The sequence below is a fragment of the Rana temporaria genome, chromosome 2 (genome assembly GCF_905171775.1).
Source record: "Rana temporaria chromosome 2, aRanTem1.1, whole genome shotgun sequence".
NCBI lineage: Eukaryota > Metazoa > Chordata > Amphibia > Anura > Ranidae > Rana > Rana temporaria.
In genome coordinates this window covers 77,579,950-77,593,544 of record NC_053490.1, presented here as the reverse complement: position 1 = coordinate 77,593,544, position 13,595 = coordinate 77,579,950, and the positions used below count along the sequence as shown (strand labels likewise).

At 43.1% G+C, this 13,595-nt stretch overlaps 1 protein-coding gene across 1 annotated transcript in view; it reads right to left on the bottom strand.

The window, feature by feature from the left end:
- Positions 1–13,595, bottom strand: part of STARD13 (StAR related lipid transfer domain containing 13) — a 452,811-nt gene that overhangs the window by 375,936 nt on the left and 63,280 nt on the right. The window lies entirely within an intron of this gene.

Below are 13,595 nucleotides of genomic sequence, written 5' to 3'. Positions count from 1 at the left end.
CGCAAAAAGGTGGCCCGGTCATTTACCAGCAATATGGTCTGGGGCTGAAGTGGTTAATGGCAGTGCCCAGCTTCCCATAGACCCATGGCACGTGCCTAATAGTTCCAAAAATGGCCAGAATTGACAAACAGGATCTAGCCCTACATATTTTAAGGAGTTACCAGCACTAATAAGTACTAATTTGCCCAATTTCAAACCCTTTGTAAATCAAACCTAGGCACGTTTGCCTGTATCTAATAGTATTTTGCAGCGTTTTCTTATTTTTTGGTTTTGTATACTTTGGCAAAGGTAAAGGTTATTTTAAAAACTGCATCTATGCTCTAACAATTGCAAAAGCAAAAATATATACACTACCAAATGCTTCAAACACACACTAAATAAAAGAACAATCCAACAGGGTCAAATTTGCAGCACATTTCCCACGCCAAACGTTCCAACATCAACACAGTGGATGATCTGCGTGATGTAAAATACTAGGAGATATACATCCAAAAAACATGACTCACTGGCTGTCCATTTCCTGCTTGGACTTCCTCTGGCTCTGCAGCCTTGTTGGTAAGAAGATCGTCTGGTAAACGAAGGCATATTTCCCCATCATGTTGTAGGTCAAGTTTGCAAAAGATATTTACACAAGAGAGCTAATTGTTACCATATGGTGCTGTAAAACGGACTCTGTATAGTTTTTGGCTCTCTAGTGATGAAATACATTTGTAGGACTACAAGCATGGTTATATTACTAAAAGGAAGAACAAAATGGTCCTATAAACAGGACAAAAATGACGTCAGTCTTCACACTCCTTACCCACTTGTATTTGAAAACATTTGAGAAAACGCAGCTGTCTTTTTCAGACAGACTCAGGAGAAGATGTGAAAAGAAAATAATGTAAAACGCATTTGGGGAGGTCACTGTGTCAGAGGATGTTAGAGGTTCATAAGAGAGCGGAGAACGCAGTATAGACTATTGCTCAGATGGGAGCTTATTAATGTCAGAATGTTCTGCTAGTGCTCCGGCTTGAGTTATTCATTTTATTGACACATCATTGATGGTTGCTGCATGAACTGGGGCTAGTCTGCCAAAGTTTCTCCGGTTGTTTGCTTATTCCTTCAATGCGAAACATATCAAGAAGAGACAGAAGCCAATATGGACTATCCAAGGCGAAGACTGAAAAATGCACAACGCCCTTCCCCATCTCAAGCTGAGATGGACTGTACTTGCATGTATGGTGGGTGGGCTGAGAAAGGGTGCCGAAATTACAGTCACTGGCCCTAGAGTTGCCATCTTTTCAGCCATGAAAAATTAATGGGATTAATGGGATGGACAAAACACATACAGTACACTGTAATCTTACAGATGACATTACTGTATCAAATCATTTCACATTCCTTTTGTCCCTAGTGCTTTGTGCAGTGCCTTGATTGCAGTTTTATATTATATATACAGTACTGTTCTTTCTGCCTGAAAACTTGAGATTGTCCAAAAAGTGTCCCTTTACGTCAAACGTGGTTTTAAGCTAGCTAGAAAACAGCGATAATAAATTAGAATCACTTGCAGAATTGAGCGATAGTGATTCCTGGGAAAATTCATCATCAGACACTGAAAGTGACGACAGTGACGATTCTGCATCTGGGCAAATTTCAGTGTTTTTGATTTGATTACATTATTGAGCACATTTTATTATTATTATATTATTATTTGAGTATAGCACGCACCGGCGTATAGCACGCACCCAGTTCTAGGAGGTAAATTTCCTGAAAAAAAAAATACTTAGGGCCAGATTCACAAAGAGATACGACGGTGTATCCACAGATACACCATCGTATCTCTGACTTACACTGGTCCTATCTAAGCGCCTGATTCATAGAATCAGTTACACATAGATATGGCTTAGATTCGACAGTGTTACACAGTGTTACACTGTCGGATCTTTTTTTCAATTTAAAAATGGCGCCGGGGGCGTTCCCACTGATTTACGATAAATAATATGTAAATCAGCGAGATACGCAAATTCACGAACGTACGCGGACCCGTCGCAGTGTTCTTACGTCGTTTCCGTAGCGGTTTTCCCGTCGTATACTTACCCCTGTTTTTAGCAGGCGCAGCCAATGTTAAGTATAGCTGGCGTTCCCGCGTCGAATTTGAATTTTCCAACGTCGTTTGCGTACGCCGATTCACGAACACGCGCGTCGCAAGTCCCGCTCACGTCGAAACCACTGACGTCCTAGTGACGTCAGTGGGAGCAATGCACGCCGGGAAATTCCCCGAACGGCGCATGCGCATTTAAATCGGTGCGGGAACGCGCCTGATTTAAATAGTACACTCCCCTAGCCGCGGAATTAGAATTCCGCCGGGGGATTTAGGATCCGCCTTCGCAAGTTTGGAGGTAAGTGGTTTGTGAATTAGCCACTTGCCTCCTAAACTTGCGGGAGCGGATCTTAATTCACGTAGATCGAGCGGATCTATAGATCCGCTGAGCTACGTGAATCTGGCCCTTACAGTTTAAATGTCCCTCTTCGGTGTCTTGCCCGGCGTCCATCGGCGGCCTTGTCTGGTCCGGCGTCCGTCTTCGGCCTCCGTGTTGTCCACCCCGCTTCTCCCGCGCTGTCACCGAGCGCCGCCGCTGACATATACTGAGCGCAGTACACTCGGGTACACCCGGCTAGGCTCGGCCATGCTCAGTTCCTCCCGCAGGGCGTGACCGCGAGCGGAGCCGAGCGTGGCCGAGCCTAGCCGAGTGTACCCGAGTGTACTGCGCTCGGTATATGTCGGCGGCGGCGATCAGAGACGGGGGATCGACGTATAACGCGCACCCATGATTTCCCCCTGTTTTTAAGGGGGAAAAAGTGCGCGCTATACGCAGATAAATACGGTTATTATTTTATAGTTATTTATCATATTATAATTTATGATTTTGTGTTTCACACTTTATCATACCCTGGATGTTTACTAGACTCTTGTTTGGACAGATTTAAAGGGGTTGTAAAGGTAAAAAAAAAATTCCTAAACAGCTTACTTTACCTTAGTGCAGTCCTCCTTCACTTACCTCATCCTTCCATTTTGCTTTTAAATGTCCTTATTTCTTCTGAGAAATCCTCACTTCCTGTTCTTCTGTATGTAACTCCACACAGTAATGCAAGGCTTTCTCCCTGATGTGGAGTGTCGTGCTCGCCCCATCCCTTGGACTACTGGAGAGTCAGGACGCTCTCTACATTGCAAATAGAGAAAGGAGCTGTGTGTTAGTGGGCATCCTGACTCTCCTGTAGTCCAAGGGAGGGGGCGATCACGACACTCCACAGGGAGAAAGCCTTGCATTACTGTGTGGAGTTACAGACAGAAGAACAGGAAGTGAAGATTTCTCAGAAATACAGTAGCACAGGCTATCCCCCGGGGAATACGGTGTCACGCAGTCTACTATATTATTTTGGCTGTCTTACCCGTGAGGGCTATAAATACACAAGTATTTGGATACAGGTTTGATGTACCTGGCAGGATTATATTGGATGCCTACTTGCCTCCGTTATCCCCTCTTTGGACTGCCCCGGAACTAACGTCCATATATCTTTGAACCAATAGAACTGGTTTATTGAACGCATGGTGCACCTCCACAAATCGTCATTCTAGGTAGAGGGACCTTTTTGGAACTTTTGGAGATAGTTCTGACCTTTTCCTACCATACATGGAACTCCTTTTATGATTTTCCCGACATATTTTATATATATGATCCGGACTATTTGAAGATAATGAAATGTATTTTACTACTATTACTTTCTTCTGCTGGTCCTGAGGAAGCCCAATGGCGAAACGCGTAGACGATGCACAGAGGATATTTTCCATATCACATATCCTATATGTTTTTTTATTGATCTGTTTTGTATAATTTCTACTTTTTGTAATAAAAATGTATATGTTTTGATATTCCTGTCCTGTCTCTAAAGTCCGACCATCAATTACCGTTTCTCGAGTAATTCTTCTTTTTTTGACTTACGTCGGTCGGATGGAGCCAGAATTCTGGCGTATCTGGTTTCAAGAATACGACGCATAGATACGACGGCGCATCCTAGAACTTACGCGGCGTAACAACAGATACGTTGGCGTAAGTTCTCTCTGAATCTGGCCCTGTGTGTTTAGTATTCCTAAATTGGTGGCAAGGACTCTTGATTATTATTGTTTGTGTATAATGTATATTTTTGAATGAGTTGTTATTTGCACATAGCTCATGATTGTACATATTTTGGCCCGGATTCAGATAGATTCGTCTATCTATCTGCGGGCGTAACGTATCTCAGATACGTTACGCCGCCGTAACTTTGGGCGTAAGTTCCGTATGCAGAAAGAACTTGCGCCCTTAGTTACGGCGGCGTAACGTATGTGTGGCGGCGTAAGCCCGCCTAATTCAAATGGGGATGTTGTGGGCGAGTTTTATTTAAATTTCACTTGACCCCGCGTATTTTACATTTTTTGTGAACGGCGCATGCGCCGTTCGTGAAAGATTCCCAGTGCGCATGCTTGAAATTACGCCGCAAAGCCTCATTGGTTTCGACGTGAACGTAACTTACGCGAAGCCCTATTCGCGAACGACTTACGCAAACGACGTAAAATTTTCAAAACTCGGCTCAGGAACGAGGTCCATACTTAACATCAGCTACGCCTCATATAGCAGGGGTAACTTTACGCCTGAAAAAGCCTAACGTAAACGACGTAAAAAAATGCGCCGGCGGGACGTACGTTTCTGAATCGGCGTAAATACCTAAATTAGCATATTCCTCGCGTAACTATACGGAAGCGCCACCTAGCGGCCAGCGTAAATATGCAGCCTAAGATACGACGGTGTAAGACACTTACGCCGGTCGGATCTTAGGGAAATCTATGCGTAACTGATTCTCTGAATCAGGCGCATACATACGACGGCCCGCACTCAGAGATACGACGGCGTATCTGGAGATAAGCTGTCGTATCTCGTATCTGAATCCGGCCCTTTGTTTTTAGGGTGGATTATCCATATTTGCATTAATTGTTTTTCTGAGCATCTTGGTAAATATAGCAGATATAAATGATTTGGTAGTACTGGTGATTCATGTGAGCAGGAATCATTATTACTCACTTCTCCCTGAGCTTGTATTGTGAGTGGTGGTTGCTATGTGTAGACATACAGTAACTGCAATGCTCTCCCCACCTGGGAAAGCTGTAAAGGAAAGAAGGCTTTGGTGTCAGCACTGTGTCTACATGGTCAACTCTTGTTTAATGAGCTGTTTGATTCAATAGAAAGTTAATACACTAGGCTCTATGGAGTGTTTGGTGGCATGTAATTAAAATACAAAATGTCAACATGGGTGGCCGCCATTAACATGAATTACAGAGCAGATACCTAATGTATGTCTCTTTAGAGTCCGATTGTAAGATATCACAGCAGTAGTTTGTCTTTCCATCCCTTCCCACGGAGATATAATAAAGGTGTCACTCTTTTCAAAAGCTGAATTCCAAGATTGTTTGTTTATGCTCTACTATGGAAAATATGTCACTCTTCATCCATCACTTTTCTTTATGATGCTGTAGTGGTTGGGTGTAGTTATAAAGTCTGGAGAGAATGTTTTGTCACTAGTGTCTCCCAGAGATATAAGAAATTGGTGTTTAATTCATCTTGCCAATAACCTTGAAAGCTGACCATTGAATTTCATGATACCTTCTTATAGGGGAGTTCCACCCACAATTTCACTTTTTAAATATAAATATCCCTGTAATAATCAAGCTTAATGTATTCTAGTAAAGTTAGTCTGTAAACTAAGGTCAGTTTTGTTAGGTTGTTACAGCATTTAGATAGTTTATAATCTAGAAATAGACCGTGCCCATCTTAAGTGTGGGCATCATGAAGCCAGACTGTATGACTTCCTGGATTTCAGCTTTGCATATCTCGCACATGCTCAGTGCTGCACAAGCAATGTAATAGGTTTCAGTCAGGTTTGCAAGGACTACTGGGAAACATGATTCCTATCCCAGAAACCCTTGCAAATAGTCTTGTGACTTAATAGCCTAGGCTAAGAAGGAGGAGGAAGTAATGAAGGATTACAAAATAAAGGTATTTACAAGCAACAAATTAAATAAAAATTGTCCATTCTGAACACTATGAGATTAGGGCATGCAGCACAGACAAACATAAAAAAATGGGTGGAACTCCACTTTAATGTCTCCATAGACTGATATAACTAAACAGTTAATGCCGCGTACACACCATCACTTTATGTGATGAAAAAAACGTCACTTTAAAAGACCGTGTGTGGGGGAAAACGTCGTTTTATGTCTTGTGAAAAACGACAAAAAAAATTGAAGCATGCTTCAATTTTATGTGTCGTTTTTCAAAACGTCGTTTTTTACTTCACAGAAATTGACCGTGTGTAGCAAAAAACGACGTTTTTACACCCGCCCATGCCCAGAAGCTAGTTATGAAGCGAGCTTCAATGGAAAAAAGTGGTGAACGTAACCTCGCTTTGCTAGAGCATTGTGAAAAAACGATGGTGTGTAGGCAACTTCGTCTTTGAAAATTGAAGTTTCAAAAACGTTGTTTTTTACTTCACAGAAAATGTCGTTTTTTTTCATCACATAAAGTGATGGTGTGTATGCGGCATAAGAATCAGGCGCATAGATACGACGGCTCGGATTCGGACTTACGATGGCGTACATGGTGCTACGCCATCGTAAGTCCGAATCCGAGCCGTCGTATCTATGCGCCTGATTCTTAGAATCAGTTACGCATAGATTTCTATTCGATCCGACCAGCGTAAGTCTCTTACGCCGTCGGAGCTTAACTGCATTTTTACGCTGGGCGCTAGGGGCGTGTAAGCTGATTTACGCGTCGAAATATGTAAATTAGCTAGATACGCAAATTCACGAACGTACACATGGCCGACGCAGTACAGATACGCCGTTTACATTAGGCTTTTCCCGGCGTAATGTTGCCCCTGCTATATGAGGCGCAGCCAATGTCAAGTATGGGCGTCGTTCCCGCGACGAAATTTGAAATTTTTACGTCGTTTGCGTAAGTCGTCCGTGAATGGGGCTGGACGTCATTTACGTACACGTCGAAACCAATACGTCCTTGCGGCGTAATTTGACGCAAAGCACACTGGGAGATTCCATGGACGGCGCATGCGCCGTAAGTGAAAAGCGTCAATCACGTCGGGTCATGGTTATTTTGCATAACACACGCCCACCTCTTCACAATTTGAATTAGGCGGGCTTACGCCGGCCGATTTACGCTACGCCGCCGCAACTTACGGAGCAAGTGCTTTGAGAATACAGCACTTGCCCGTCTAAGTTGCAGAGGCGTAACGTAAATCAGATACGTTACGCCCGCACAAAGTTACGCCGCTGTACGAGAATCTGGCCCTTAGTGTACTTAAAGTGTTACCAAACCCACAACACTAAAATTAGTCTGTATATGCAGTAAAGAATGTTTGTTATACTTACTGTGGAACCTAAGGGGTTAATTATGTACATTGTGTAAAAAAGCTGTTTGATCCTGTCTCCTCTAATCTCCTCTAATTTTACTGTGCCCAATCTATCTGCTGATATAACAGAGCATTGGAGGCACTCTGCACATAGTTTGGTGTGTATTGCTAAAGAAGTTTTTATACATTTTTTGGGAGGGTGAATGTGATCAGCACAGGGCCAATCGGCACTGTCCAGACAGAAGGTCACAAGGCCAGAAGCCTCACAAGACTTCTAACCTTTCCCGCTCCATCCCATAAAAGAAAAAAAGGTTTTGGCTATAAATACAAACTAAGACAGTGTCCAAATACTGAAAAGCTAAAAAATCACATTGCTACATACCCCCAAAATTGGAATAACTGCAAATAAATAAATACTATGATGCAAGGACGTATGATGAGGTCAGTGGCTGGTGAGGCACTGGCTAGTATCAGAGCCAGATACACACAGGTTACATATGCCGCGATCGCTAAGATCAATAATTCTAGCACTAGAACTCCTCTGTAACTCTAAACATGTAACCTGTAAGAAAAAATTAAAGCGTCGCCTATGCAGGTTTTTAAGTACTGAAGTTTGGCGCCATTCCACAAGTGTGCGCAATTTTAAAGTGTGACATGTTAGGTATCTATTTACTTGGCGTAACATCATCTTTCACAGTATACAAAAAAATCCAGCTAACTAGTGTTTTTATTTTTTTATTTTAACCACTTGACCACTGGGCACGTAAACCCCCTTAATAACCAGACCAATTTTCAGTTTTCGGTGCTCTCACAATTTGAATGACAATTACTCAGTCATACAACATTGTACCCAAATGAAATTTTCGGCCTTTTTTTCGCACAAATAGAGCTTTCTTTTGGTGGTATTTAATCACCGTTGGGTTTTTTATTTTTTGCGCTATAAGAGAAAAAAGACTGAAAATTCTGTAAAAAAAAAAAAAATTCTTTGTTTCTGTTATAAAATTTGGCAAATTTAGTATTTTTTTCTTCATTCTTTTGCAAAAATGTGAAAGATGAAGTTACGCCGAGTAAATAGATACCCAATATGTCACCCTTCAAAATTGCACACGCTCGTGGAATGGCGCCAAACTTCGCTACTTAAAAATCCCAGGGTATTGTGGGGTATTGCAGAGTATTGTGGGGTATTGCGGAGTATTGTGGGGTATTGCAGGGTATTGCGGAGTATTGTGGGGTATTGTGGGGTATTGTGGAGTATTGCGGGGTATTGCAGGGTATTGCGGGGTATTGCGAAGTATTGCGGGGTATTGCGGAGTATTGTGGGGTATTGTGGGGTATTGTGGGGCATTGCAGAGTATTGCAGGGCATTGCGGAATATTGCGGGGCATTGCGGAGTATTGCAGAGTATGGGGGCATTGCAGAGTATTTTGGGGTATTGCAGAGTATGGGGGCATTGCAGAGTATGGGGGCATTGCAGAGTATGGGGGCATTGAAGAGTATGGGGGCATTGAGGAGTATTGGGGCATTGAGGAGTATGGGGGCATTGAGGAGTATGGGGGCATTGAGGAGTATGGGGGCATTGCAGAGTATGGGGGCATTGCAGAGTATGGGGGCATTGCAGAGTATGGGGGCATTGCAGAGTATGGGGGCATTGCAGAGTATTGCACAGGGAGGGATGGATGGCTGGATCTGTGACTGCATGTGTCACAGATCCAGCCCGCAGCAGCAGCAGCTGCTTCCGCTCTCTCCCCTCTCCTCTCTCACACTGTACCGTTCGGTACAGAGAGGAGAGGGAGGAACCGGCGTCATCACATGACGCCGGTTTGTTTACTAGTGATCGCTCCGTCATTGGACGGAGCGATCACGTGGTAAACCGCCGCTATCAGCGGCGATTTACCGTGATCCGTGATCCGGCGGTCACGGAGACTCCCGTGTGCGCGCCCCACAGGGCGCGTGGGAGCGCGATTCTGGGAGGACGTACATTGACGCCCTCCCAGAGTTAAGCAACCGCCTTGTAGACGTATTTCGTCTATAGGGCGGTTGTTAAGTGGTTAATTCTTGAAACAGTTTCTTTCCAAAAAAAACCTGTTTGAAAAATGACTGCGCCAAAACCATGTAACATTAAAAGTTGCAATGACCATCATTTTATTCCCTAGGTTGTCTGCTAAAACAATATATACTGTATAATGTTTGGGGGTTCTGAGTAATTTTTCTAGCAAAAAAAAAATGTTTACATGTAGGAGAGAAGTGTCAGAATTGGCCTGGGTGGCAAGGGGTTAATTACCATAAATAAGTAATGTACAAATAATTATTATATATATTTTTTTCAAGATACTTTACTATAGTTTCTGAATCTGTACTCAAGCAGTGGCTTAACCGACAAATTACTGAAGTTTGAAGCAGGACCGTCTTTAAGGCAGGGCAAAAGGGGAAGCTGCCCTGGGCCCTGTCATTGCTGCGGGGCCCAAAGCAGCTGCCTCATACTTGCCAACTATCCCAGTTTAAATTCCCTTGTCCCTTGAAGATTTAGTCCTGTGCTGTGTCCTGATATCTCAGTGTGAAGTGCTGCTACTAATGCTGCCCAGCTCTGCCCTATTGTTGTGTACAGATGAATTACCTGCAGACCCTGTGTTTACATGTAAATACGTGTCATTCATATGTAAATAACATGAGAATTCATATGTAAATATCTGAGGCCGGGAGCATTCATATGTAAATAAAGGCGACAAAATAATATGTATATCATGCCCCTCTGCAGTGTAGAGGTCATGTGCTGTAACCTCTAGCAACCCATCAGTGAGCAGTATTACTGTAATCTCTAGCAACCAATCAACAAGAAGAAATGTGCTGTAACCTCTAACAACTAATCAGTGAGCCGTAATGTGTGCTGTAACCTCTAGCAACCAGTCAGTAAGTGGTAATAATATGCTGTAACCTCTGGCAACTGATACAGTAAACTGATTTTAAGTCTAGCTGATATTTATTGTATGTCTCAGAGCAGGTGGAGAGTAAAATTGCATGGCGGGGGGGGGGCCAAGATTTTTTTTGCCCAGGGTCCAAACAACATTAAAGGGTCACTAAAGGAAAAAACATGTTTTGCTGAAATGACTGTTTATTGGGTATAGAGACATAAAAGTTAACTGATTCCTTTTAAAAATGATTAAAAATTGAATTTAATCTATCATATAATGTGCCTCTAGTTTCACTTTCGGTTTTAAAGGTACATACATGAAGTTCCGGGTGAGAGGTGAGTCGGGAAGACTCACAGAACAAAAACAAACAAATCCAGAGCAGTGTTTTGTTTTTAAAATTAATCTGATTGGTTCTGAGGAGTTTTAGACACACAGTAATGACAGCTTAGACCACCGTGAGAAAGCTCCCAGCACTGTGGTTATAAGGAAACAGGCAACCAAGAAGTGTGGAGATCACAGCAGAATTACAGCTACTTCAAAGCAAAAACGAACAATGAGGACATGAAGCCAGGACTGCAGTAAGGTAAAGGAAGCCATTTAGCTAAAAATAAAAATTCCTTTAGTGACCCTTTATAGACGGCTCTGGTTTGAAGTAATAACTTCATACCAGTAATTTCACAGTAATAGATACAAATTTAATTATTATCTTATAACATATAGAATAATAATATATGATTTAGTGGGGGTCTGCGGGCAGGGGGCTTATCGAAATCTGGAAGCCCCCTTTAACAAGGTGGCCCCCAGATCCTGCTCTTTAATAACTAAAGGGGAGGGGCCACCCGGCAATGTCATCTGCTGAACCCGCCCCTTGTGACATCATTGACTGAGGGCATGCTGGGTCATTGACATCACAAGGGGTGGTGTCATCGATATTTACTGGTTGTTAGGGATGGTGGCGGCCCCACTCCTAAATCAGGGCTCTTATTACTGCCTGAGCACAGCAACGTTAAGATCCCCTGTCCCTCAAAACTGGGGTAATGCATTAGGTAAGTTAGGCGGCCGCAAGGCTCCTGAGAGTGTGAGGCCTTAGGGGACCACCTAATTTGCCTAATTAAAGAGCCGCCTCTGCTTATACCCATAAACATGTTTTTTCCTTGTAGTTAAGAGGGCTGGGCTGGAAGGGAGCATTTGTCTTTTAGACACATGCCCCCTTCTATGACACTGCAGTGAGAGGCATGCCTCCACTGCAACATTTTTATTGGACAGCTTGTTCCAATGATACTTTACCGTTGGTCCATGGCTCCAAGCCATCCATTGAGCTCGGGGCCTCTGACAAGAAATGAGGAGAGGCAATGTGAGCTCATCCTGTCAGTCTGCTGCAAACAGTATGTTCCAGCTTGTATGTAAACTGGCCGCTCTGTATGTAGCTTCTGTCAGGCTACACAAGGCTGCACAAAGAGATTAGCATTTTTGATAAGTGGGTGGGGGGGGGGGGGGGTTGGGGGGAGGTCTTCAGCCCAGGTTGCCGAGCTACAACCCTCCAAGCTTGATCGTGTTTTTTTTGTTTTGTTTTTTCATGGAAGGTGAGGCTCCCTGACTGCACATCCCTGCTATGATGCACACACACAAATGCCCTTTATTTTAATAAAAGTCTATTCATCAATTCATAAGCCTCAGATGTTCTAATCCCCCTACAAAACCCTTATAAAAACAAAAACTTTTATGGAAAAATATTGCAGGACTTCATTAAAACCCTTCCTGTTGTTTATAACCTGCTTACCAATACAGAAAAAAATAAAAATAAAATAAGGAAATAATCTGCATGTGACGCATGATAATACATTGTCATAAACACTGATCAATAAAGAAGCATGAAAATTTAAGACACTCAATAGCATTGCAAACCATATACCATATGTTAGAAAAGCATACACACGGTGGCCCGGATTCAGATAGGAGATACGACGGTGTATCTCCTGATACGCCGTCGTATCTCTGAGTCCGGCCGGACGTATCTATGTGGCTGATTCAGAGAATCAGTTACGCATAGATATCCCTAAGATTCGACTGGTGTAAGTGTCTTACACCGTTGTATCTTAGGCTGCATATTCACGCTGGCCGCTAGGTGGCGCTTCCTTATAGTTATGCAAGGAATATGCTAATTAGGTATTTACGCCGATTCAGAAGCGTACGTCCGGCCGGCGCTTTTTTTTACGTCGTTTACGTTAGGCTTTTTCCGGCGTAAAGTTACCCCTGCTATATGAGGCGTAGCTAATGTTAAGTATGGACGTCGTTCCTGCGCCGAGTTTTGAAAAGTTTACGTCGTTTGCGTAAGTTGTTCGCGAATAGGGCTTTGCGTAAGTTACGTTCACGTCGATACCACTGAGGCTTTGCGGCATAATTTCGAGCATGCGCACTGGGATTTTTTCACGAACGGCGCATGCACCGTTCACAAAAAACGTCAAATACTCGGGGTCAAGTGAAATTTAAATAAAACACGCCCACAACATCCCCATTTGAATTAGGCGGGCTTACGCCGCCACACAAACATTACGCCGCCGTAACTAAGGGCGCAAGTTCTTTCTGCATACGGAACTTGCGCCCAAATTTACGGCGGCGTAACGTATCGGAGATACGTTACGCCCACAGAAAGATGCGCTCATCTTTCTGAATCCGGGCTGATATGTTTTTAAAGCATTTGAGCTACAGTTCTAACCTCCACCACACAAACAAATAAGCTTAGTTCAACCTCCTGGCTGTTATCATCATGCATTGGGCATGGTCTCCTAGCTGGGCACCCATACATAATCTGCAGAGTTTATTAAATATCAGTTTAGCTTTCTGCTGTTTACTGGACCACTTGATTTTTAATCATTAAACTCTGTGGATTATGTATAGACTTGTTGTTGATTTTTTTGGACTAAATCTCCCTAAACTTCTGGGCTAGTTAGAACCTGGCCACACATTAAAGAGATCTTGCAACAATTTTAACAACCACAGATGGGAAAAGTTCAGCAGCCACTCAGGTAATTGCTGATGCTTTTTTAACCACTTCAGCCCCGGAAGGATTTACCCCCTTCCTGACCAAGAATTTTTTCTGCACTATTTCAATGTACTATAAATTTATAACCCCCTTCTAAATTCACTTGTCATGTACCTGTTAGTTCTAATAATTTTCTTTATGTGTCTGAGACCCTTATTCACCTCACCCCCAACATAGCTCTTAGGGCTCTTTCACACTGGTCC